Source organism: Mixophyes fleayi, chromosome 1 (assembly GCF_038048845.1).
Source record: "Mixophyes fleayi isolate aMixFle1 chromosome 1, aMixFle1.hap1, whole genome shotgun sequence".
Classification (NCBI taxonomy): Eukaryota; Metazoa; Chordata; class Amphibia; order Anura; family Limnodynastidae; genus Mixophyes; species Mixophyes fleayi.
Window position 1 is genome coordinate 232,188,542 of NC_134402.1, and position 8,963 is coordinate 232,197,504.

The 8,963-nt window shown below is 40.9% G+C and overlaps 1 long non-coding RNA gene across 1 annotated transcript; it reads right to left on the reverse strand.

Annotated features, from left to right (window-relative positions):
* Window positions 1-231: 231 nt before the first annotated feature.
* LOC142151607 (uncharacterized) lies at window positions 232-8,750 on the reverse strand. The gene is made up of 3 exons (XR_012691216.1): window positions 8,676-8,750; window positions 4,506-4,677; window positions 232-1,582 (listed from the first exon to the last, which is right to left on the reverse strand). It is a non-coding gene; the product is annotated as an uncharacterized LOC142151607 (long non-coding RNA).
* Between the last annotated feature and the right edge of the window lie 213 nt (window positions 8,751-8,963).

Below are 8,963 nucleotides of genomic sequence, written 5' to 3' on the forward strand. Positions count from 1 at the left end.
AGGAAAAATTAAATATAAATACACTACTGTGTGATTGTAAATTGGTGTTCAGTGCCCTCCTACTTCTTTGTCTGTTTGCTATTACAGTTGTATGTAAAGCGCTGTGGAATATGCTGGTGCTACAGAAATAAATGTTAATAATAATAGCTAGAGTGATACCATAGAAAATGTCATCATGCATCCAATTAGAAATAGTGGTAATGTAAATAAAATAATCTTTAATTACCCCAACAACACAAAATAGCAATTAGAGATGAACCACATTTTCAAAACTTTTCCGCAAAATATATGATACATTCTGCATTTTCCATGACATTTAACGCACTTCGCAGGTTTAATTTGGCCTTTGATGTTTCCAGTATTCTAGTCTTTTCATAGAATATAAATTCTGCACAATCCAAATGTACAAATACAGTGCAGAATTGCATTCAGCGGAATGGAGAAGCAATTCTGGGACTGTAGTTTGTATCGCTGTCACTTCTCACCTCTGTGAAAGGTAATTAGCTTGAAATTCTGTCACAACTTTGTTTATTTTTAGCATACATATACAAGTCATAGTAAAATGCACCTGTCACCAGAGAGAAGGCCATTTACATAGCAACCCTTCATTATGGTGCATCAGTCACTGGGTAATAAGGCCTAAGCCAACTTTTCCGCGCTGGCTTCAGGGAGATCGCAGGGGAGGTGGGAGTGCGGCGGCGGGGCTTGACAAATCTCACCATTTTGCTCCCCCCCTAAACGATTGTCACAATTGTGGCCAATTACAGCAGGGGGTGGGGCTAAGATGAATTGATATTAGCATCATTAAGGCCCCCCCACTTATCTATTGCGGGGGCGACAACCAGGAGGTTGCCCCGCTCTCTTGAGAGGTCTCCCAGAAATGTGGAAGTCTCCCGGACATTTTGGGAGAGTAGGCAACTATGCATTACATAAAAGCAGCTAATAAATTTATATTTTACATTTCTGTCTCCATTACTGAAGTCATGTTGACCTGTCTTGGTCTCCATGAAAATGGCCACCTCCATTGGCATCAATACATGGACATAGGACACAATTTCTGAACTGTGTCATCATGTCACAGATGGCAAAGCCATCCACGTCTTGTACTGACTCAGCATCAGGGAGAATGCCAGACTCTTCAGGGAGTGAGGGAGATCACCCCTATTTCAGGGAGTCTCCCTGACATTCAAGGAGAGTTGCAAAGTATGGGCCTAAGTAAGGAGTCGGGCCTCCTTAGGCTAACACACTTTTATGCCCATTCACCTTCCACGCCAGACCAAACGTTAAAACTAACTAGTCCTTAATTTAAAATCCAGCTTCCTCCACCTCTCCCCCACCAATATTTACTTTTGCATGTTTCAGAAACTCAGCTCCACTTGGCTTTGAAAACGTGTTACAGCTATCTTTGTCACTCATTTCATTTAATTAAAATCAGAACTATAAAGTGGTGTGAATGAGAGCTACTGAGGGTGAAGTGGTAAAGGTGAAGGGGGGCTGTTGCAGATGGCTCTGTCACCGTCCTTGCCTCTTCTACTTCCTTATCCTCATGTACTCGCTTAAGGGAATACATCAAGATTAAAACCTTTAAAAAAAAAAAAGAAAAAAGATAAAAAAAAAATATTTTTACTTTGGAGAACAACGATTTTCTTTTATTTGAAAATTAATTCCAATTTATAGCCCTATCTGCTACAATTTTTCACCCCCCAAAAATCTTGCACCCCCACCCCCCCAATGTTTTGCGTCCTACACTGCAGCCTAGTCAGTCTATTGGATAATCAGGCCCTACTGGGTAATCTGAGCAGCAGACAACGAAATTTAGATTTAAACTTTGACACTCAACTAACACTACAATTTAGAGTTGAGCTAGGACGCGTCTCCCTCTTAAATCTAAATTTACATTGCATGTTTTAAATTTCCTCCCCTGCAGCTCAACATGATTTGCAATTGTACCTTCAAACCGGATTTACTTCTGACTCTAAATCAGACCCTCTTTACTAGCTAATATATATAGTGAGTTGGTGCAGAGTATCCCTGTTATTTATATATATATATATATGTGTATATATATATATATATATATATATATATATACATACAAATATATATATATATACATACACACACGCCTGATAGCATTGCATCCCCCCAGTTCCAGCTTCATACTCTGCATCTGCAGCTCTTATTCTCTGCTTTATGCACTGTAGAGCGTGTATGTCATAGTGTACAGCATAAGACTTGATATTATTTGTCCAGAGCAGAAGACCTTCACATCACGTAATCTCTGCCACACAATGCAGGGAAATTATGTAGCTCCAGCAGCACATCGGAGATCAGAGGAGGAGAGATGTGCAATCTGCACCATGTGTTCTTCCTCCTTCCTCCACTGGAAAGAGCTGTGTGATTCCTGCTCACTTCTTAAAAGCAAGGTAAGAATTCTTAGGCAGAATGTTATTAGTCATTAGATTAGCAGTTGGTCACTGGTACTCTCAGAAAAGAGAAAAAGTGTGGTGGTGGGGGGGGGGGGGTAATCTGGAGGACAATGTGGGGCTTTTAGGTGAGTGGGCATTGTGGCGTTCTGAGGGCTGTTTTGGGGCGAGTGAGAGGATTGAGTGGCATGTGAAGAAAACTGAAGGGTGTATTTGGAGTACATTAGTGATATATTGTAAGGGAATGTGGTGTCTCTTTATGATTAAATGTTTTAAGTAATAAGGGAGAATGTACGGTCCTTTCGAAGGTTAGAAGACCACTCTTGCAGCCTTTGAAATGTATCCATGTGGTCACTGAGCTAGATTCTAGAGTAGCACACCACCGATATCAAAACAGATAAATATGATATTCTTTATTCAATAGAGACAAAAAATTATGAGTGTGTATGGAAGCTGTCTTATCCAGTGTTGATAATGGTCAAAACTCAAATTGGCTCTTTAGGATGCAAGATCTTCAGACCCTTCCTTTGTTGCAAGGATAGGAGGTGTCCATTTACCAAAGGGCCTGCCAAGGCCTCCCCCTTGGCCAGAATCTTCAGCTTCCTGATAAGAGGCTTCATGGGGAAGGGAACCAAAGGCCACTCCACCTCTCCTAGGCTATGGGTGGAGAACTTATACATATCCATTAAACCCGCGCCTTCTGAAGTGAAAAAGCAGAAAAGCAAGTAAAAGTGCAGACACATAAAGGATAATAAATAAAATACGTAATACCAGCTCCAACCCTACTGCTGTACAGAACAGGATCTGATTTTACCAGGATATCTAAACTTTGTGTTGCTGCTGATCTAAAGATGATGTTACATTGCTTTATATGTTTCAGAAATTAAACAAATTGTCTTGAAACTGCTGTGGCTTGGACTTATGAAATGCAAATATATATATATATATGTGTATATATATATATATATATATATATATATATATATATATAAAACTTACTGCATACTTGCCTACTTTCGCAAACTTCTTTCCAAGAGAGGGGCGTGACTGGAGGGTGGGAGGTGGCAGGGCGTGGCCAATCGCATAATTTTGCTCCCCCCCCCCATCCCCGACTAAATGGCATTTTGTCGTGGGGGGCGGGGCCAAAATTACACGATTCACCGCAAATCGCTTCATTTTGGGAAGGCAGTAGTGGGATGCGGGAGACTTGCCAGCTCTCCCGGGAATCCGGGAGACTGACCCGAATTTCGGGAGTGTCCCGGACATTCTGGGAGAGTTGGCAAGTATGATTTACTGCCCACTGTCTATACATATACATTGACAATTGGCGGACTTTAGGATAAGCAGACCTTTATAAATGTCTATTAATTATGGGGTCTGGGCATTGCCCTATACCGGGACCCTGGCTATAACAGCCACAGGTTCCAATATTATGGCCAGGAAAGGTGAAAGTCATTTCCCAGCTACTCTATTGTTGTACACAGTGTTCAGATTGAATTTTTTGTGCAGTTCAACGTGGAAGTGAACTTAGATCGGTATGCAGCTAACTCTGAAGTTGAACCAGAATATTTGCATATAGCACATACTGCTTTATATGTTTCTCCTGGGGTGTATAGAGAACTAGGTGAAAATGATTTTTACTAAAAACTGTGAGTTGTTTTTTAAAAACGAAACACATATAAAAGGCACACGTTGTATGTCTCCAGTGCAATTAGTTTATATGTATGCCAGTATGTTTGTTTTGTATATCTAAAATTTACCAAGAAAACAAAGGATATACATGTTCTAAATTAACTAACGACCAATCAGATGATGGCTAAATTATGTTTAGTAATCTGTTAATTTGATGAATATATGTTTAATGATTTGTTGTTTGATTAGTGGGGTTAATAAATTTACTTCTATCAATCATTTAGCCTGACCCTCCAGCTGCCAGATCTCTCCAGTTTGTCCATCAAAAGTCACAATGCTAACATACATAGCCAGCATTAGTCTATATTAGTTAACATTGTGACTTTTTCGAAACACTACCAGCTTCCAGGTCAAGGATAGACATCACATCATACAGTCTGTACCGACCTGCAAATAAGTCACCAGTACAAGGGCTTGTTTAGATGAGCAGAATTTGTGCCTCTTTATTCATGCCAATCAAATCATACATGCTCAGTTTTCTGGTGCTTCGTTCTGACTTGCCATCGATGATCCCGATGTCTGTACAATTCTCCGAAAGATTGATCCCGTCATGTTCCGTCTGAAATACAGTGTAAGCAAATTCTGAGAAAGAAAAACTAACAGAGGAAAGATCATAGAAAGAGTTAAAATTACAAAACACATTCCCTTAATGATTACAGTTGCTTGAATGAAAATAATTGAATGGATGTACTCCTAACGAAGCTATTCTAATTCACGGAAATCTTGCAGGTGTTCGCTATATATAACAATCAAACCACACCTCCATTGTGATTAATGGGTCAATAAGCTGGATACGGAACCTTTATAGATAAAAAAATAGTAAAAGTACTACCAAGTATTTATGTATAGTAATGTTAGACATAAGGAGGAAAAAGGGAAAATATTGTGGAAGCATGTGTAGAGTAAGTTAATACAGTGGTATGGTGAAAAAGTGCATGGGTATGGCACATCATTTTTGCAGGGGATCCAGCATCTTTCTTATGACCCCATGGGGTCTAAGCATAGTTGCCTACTCTCCCGGAATGTCCGGGAGACTCCCGAATTTTTGGGAGTTCTCGCGGACTCCCGAGAGAGCAGGCAAAAATCCTGGATCCAGCTGTCGCCGTTCTTTAAGATGGTGGGGGATGGGGCTACACGCGGCATTGTGGCCCTGCTGTGATTGGCTAAAATGGCCTAAGATTGACAGGGGTGGAGCCTAACGGCGCACCGCACGTGGCCAACCTCCTTTTAACGGACCCCCTCCCGGACAGCTGGCTCCAAAAGTAGGCAAGTATGGTCTAAGTCTGGCTATGTATCAGTCTGAACCTGATCCCAGTAATCCTCAACTTTATAACACAACTTTTAGATTTAAGATCATATAAATTTGCAAAACTCACCTTTACTACCGCAGCTAATCCCATACTTTCCAAGTTCCCAGAGGGTCGGTGAAGTGTGAGTGCCGAGAGGGGTGGGGCAGAAAGCGTCATTTTGCCCAGGGCCACCTTAACAATAGTATGGGCCCCCGGGCACAGCAGTGCACCGGGGGCCCCTATATCTAAATATATCAGTAAAAAAAAAAAGGATTATATATACTTACCTTTCAATCGCGATGCGTTGAATCCTCTTCTGTGCTCCTCCATGCTGTGCTCGCAGTGAATGTCTGGAGTGATGATGTCATCACGCCCGACATTCACTGCGAGCGCATCACGGAAGAGAGGACCAGGGAGTGAGCCGGATCGTCACCTGACCTGACCGCAAAAGGTAAGTTTCTTTTTTTTTTTTTTTTTTGTCCTTACAGGATTTTTTTTACAGCAAACCTGCCAGGGCCCCCTTTCCCCCTGGGCCCCCGGGCACCTGCCCATCGTGCCCAATGGGAAAGATGGCCCTGATTTTGCCCCACCCCTGCTTCTCAATAATGCAATTGCAGGCCCCCATGCGGGAGAATGGCCTGCTCTCCTGGTAGTCTGGGAGACCTACACAGAATTGAGGAGTCTCCTGGACATTCCGTGAGAATTGGCAAGTTTGGCTAATCCTATTCAGTTGTTAAGTATGAATTTTGTATTATGAATCCTTTAAAATGTAAAAACTCCATCAGATACATATACTGTACTTTAAATCACTGCTAAAAATATACGTTTGTTGGAAATTCAGTATAGCAGCCATGTAGCACAGTAGTTAGCATGGCTGCCTCACATGCCTTATCTGTGCGGAGTTTGTATGGTCTCCCCGTGGTTGTGTGGGTTTCGTCTGGTGCTCTGGTTTCCTCCCACAATACGAAAAGGTCTATGTGTGTGTGTTTGTATGTCTGTAAGCTACAATGCGCCAGGGATTTATGTGAATGATTACATATTATCTGTACAATACTGTGTAATAAGTTTACAAATAATATTCTAAATAAATGATAATAAAAACAGTATATGTGAAAATGCATGCATTGTGATGTATACATTGCTGTTATAAGTAGGAGATAGTGCCACCTAGTGGTAAAAATTCATATTAAGATGAAAAATAAATTGTAACATGCTTCTGTTATCTACTTATGTGTGATTTTTACCCTTCCCCTCTAACTTTTTCTTCTTTCTCTACCCCCCCCCCATCTTGTTCAACTGTTTATAAAAAATACTGAAAACCCCCCAAAAAAAAGCATTGTCCAAAGAATAAAAATACATTTAATAGTCATTTCACATGTTCCTTTAAAATACAATTTGTCAGTATTGAGAAAGCATGATATTTTCAATTAGTTGCAAGGAAGGAGAGGTGGTAGGTATGTCTAATTCACGGAACCTATAAAATAAGAATGGGTTAAAAACAAACAAGATCTGAGATGTCCTCTAACTGCTGTGTTGAACCAAAGCATGTGTATTAAAATAACTCAATATGCTGCCAATGTGTTCTCATTTAAAGATTTTAAACTTCCAAAATGCATTGACCTCTTTTCTACTTTTACCAACTTTCCATTAAACAAACATCATATGACATTTTCTTACAGGTGGTACTTGAACTACCATTTGTTGGTATCACTGGTGCTACAGGAATGAAGTTGTCCACTATTTGCATTTATATGGTTGTCAAAAGGGAGAGTGCACAGAAGTTGTCACATGATTGGATTACTATAGCAAGTGTCCATTTTTGTGACAGTTGATTCCTTTTTATAATAATATTATTATATTATTATTATTGTCATTTACTCAAGTGAAACCACATTTATGTTCTTTAAACATTTTTTTCAAAAATAAATCATACAATGAAAGAAAGAAAATCCCCAGCTATAAAAGCTTTAAATTTGAAACCCAGTCTGGCGAAAGCTTAGGTGAGATCCGTATACAGGGCATTTAAAGAGGAAAAATGGCATTGAGAGTCTCGACATGATCAAATTTAATCAAATTTTTAAAAATGTGATTGTAACATGTACCTCAGTTGTATATCGATATGCTTGCACAGACATACATACATTCTTTCAGAAACTGAGTAGTTTGAAGTGTGTGGCTACCTAAAACCATCCCAAAAGTTTAAAACTATAATCTAGTCTGACTTCCGTCATTTTAAATTTATCCTCTTTTCTTACTGCTCCACCCTCTCCCTCACTAAACAGTCCTTCTTTAAGTCCCTCATCTCTTTTCATTCTTCTAATCCCCATTGCCTCTTTGCCACGGGCAACTCTCTCCTCACCCTCCCCCCCCCCCTTATATCTCACTCTCCCTCTCTGCTACCGACTTTGCCTCTTTTTTCTCCACAAAATTTGAGGACATCAGATTCCTCCTATCTTCCCTCTCCTGCCACCCTCTTCGCTGCACCTTCCTCCAAAAAACAACTCTGGTGCTCCTTTCGCCCCAACTTCGGGCAAAGGAGTCCAATCCCTCATTCTTTTCTCTCCCTGACTACCTGCAACCTGGATCCCATCCCCTCTCACCTTCATCGCTCTTTCTCACCCACTGCCTGCTCATTCCTAGCAGACCTCCTCAATCTGTCACTCTCCACTGGCATCGTCCTTTGTCCTTTAAACACGCCCTTATATCTCCTATTCTCAAAAAATCCATTCTTGATCCCACCTCACTCACAAACAACACAGACACCTAAAACATGATGTGACATATGTAACATATATTGAAATCGAAACACACTTTAAGTTCCAGAAAGCACTTTTATCTACTGTAGGATTTTTAAGGTGTGTTTAATTATTTGACCTTCAACTCTTATTTTTCCAGGATGCCTTCAGTTGCACTGGGTGGCAAAAGAACAACTTGTAGCCAATCAGATCATCAAAGACACCTATAAATATTTACATACATTCTACAATCATGGCCCTGGGCAAGTGTGAGCAGAGAACGGAAATATTTTTTAACAGTATCAATCACAACTTCCTCCTTTCTTTATTAAGAGCCTTTTGTCTAAGATCTACCTATTTATATAGTTGCACAACTATCTCTCTGATAGACATCTACAGGTCAAGGCTGAAGGGAAACTCTCATGTGGTGTCCTACAGAGATCCATCCTGGGGCTACTCCTATTTGTCATCTACATTAACGATATCACAGGTAAACTGAAGGGAGTCTTAGTGCCTGGAAACCCCCCTCCCACCCTGCTTGAGGTGGCTGGACCCTGCCCCCGGGACCAGCCACTTTGCAGCTTGTGTGCAGTTCGTTTCTGTCTGCACTATTCACATGCTGTGTGTCCCCGCCCCTCTCTCCCACTGCCTGCATGTATCATGTGTCCAGCAGGAGGACACAAGACACAGCCCTAGATGAAGAGAGTGAGTGTGTGTGAGTGTGTAGCGCCTGCGGGGAACAGGACAGACGCAACCCTAAAGAACTTACCTTGTAAACTATGGTCACCTCCAGTCCGCTTCCGATATCCCAGCTGCGATTT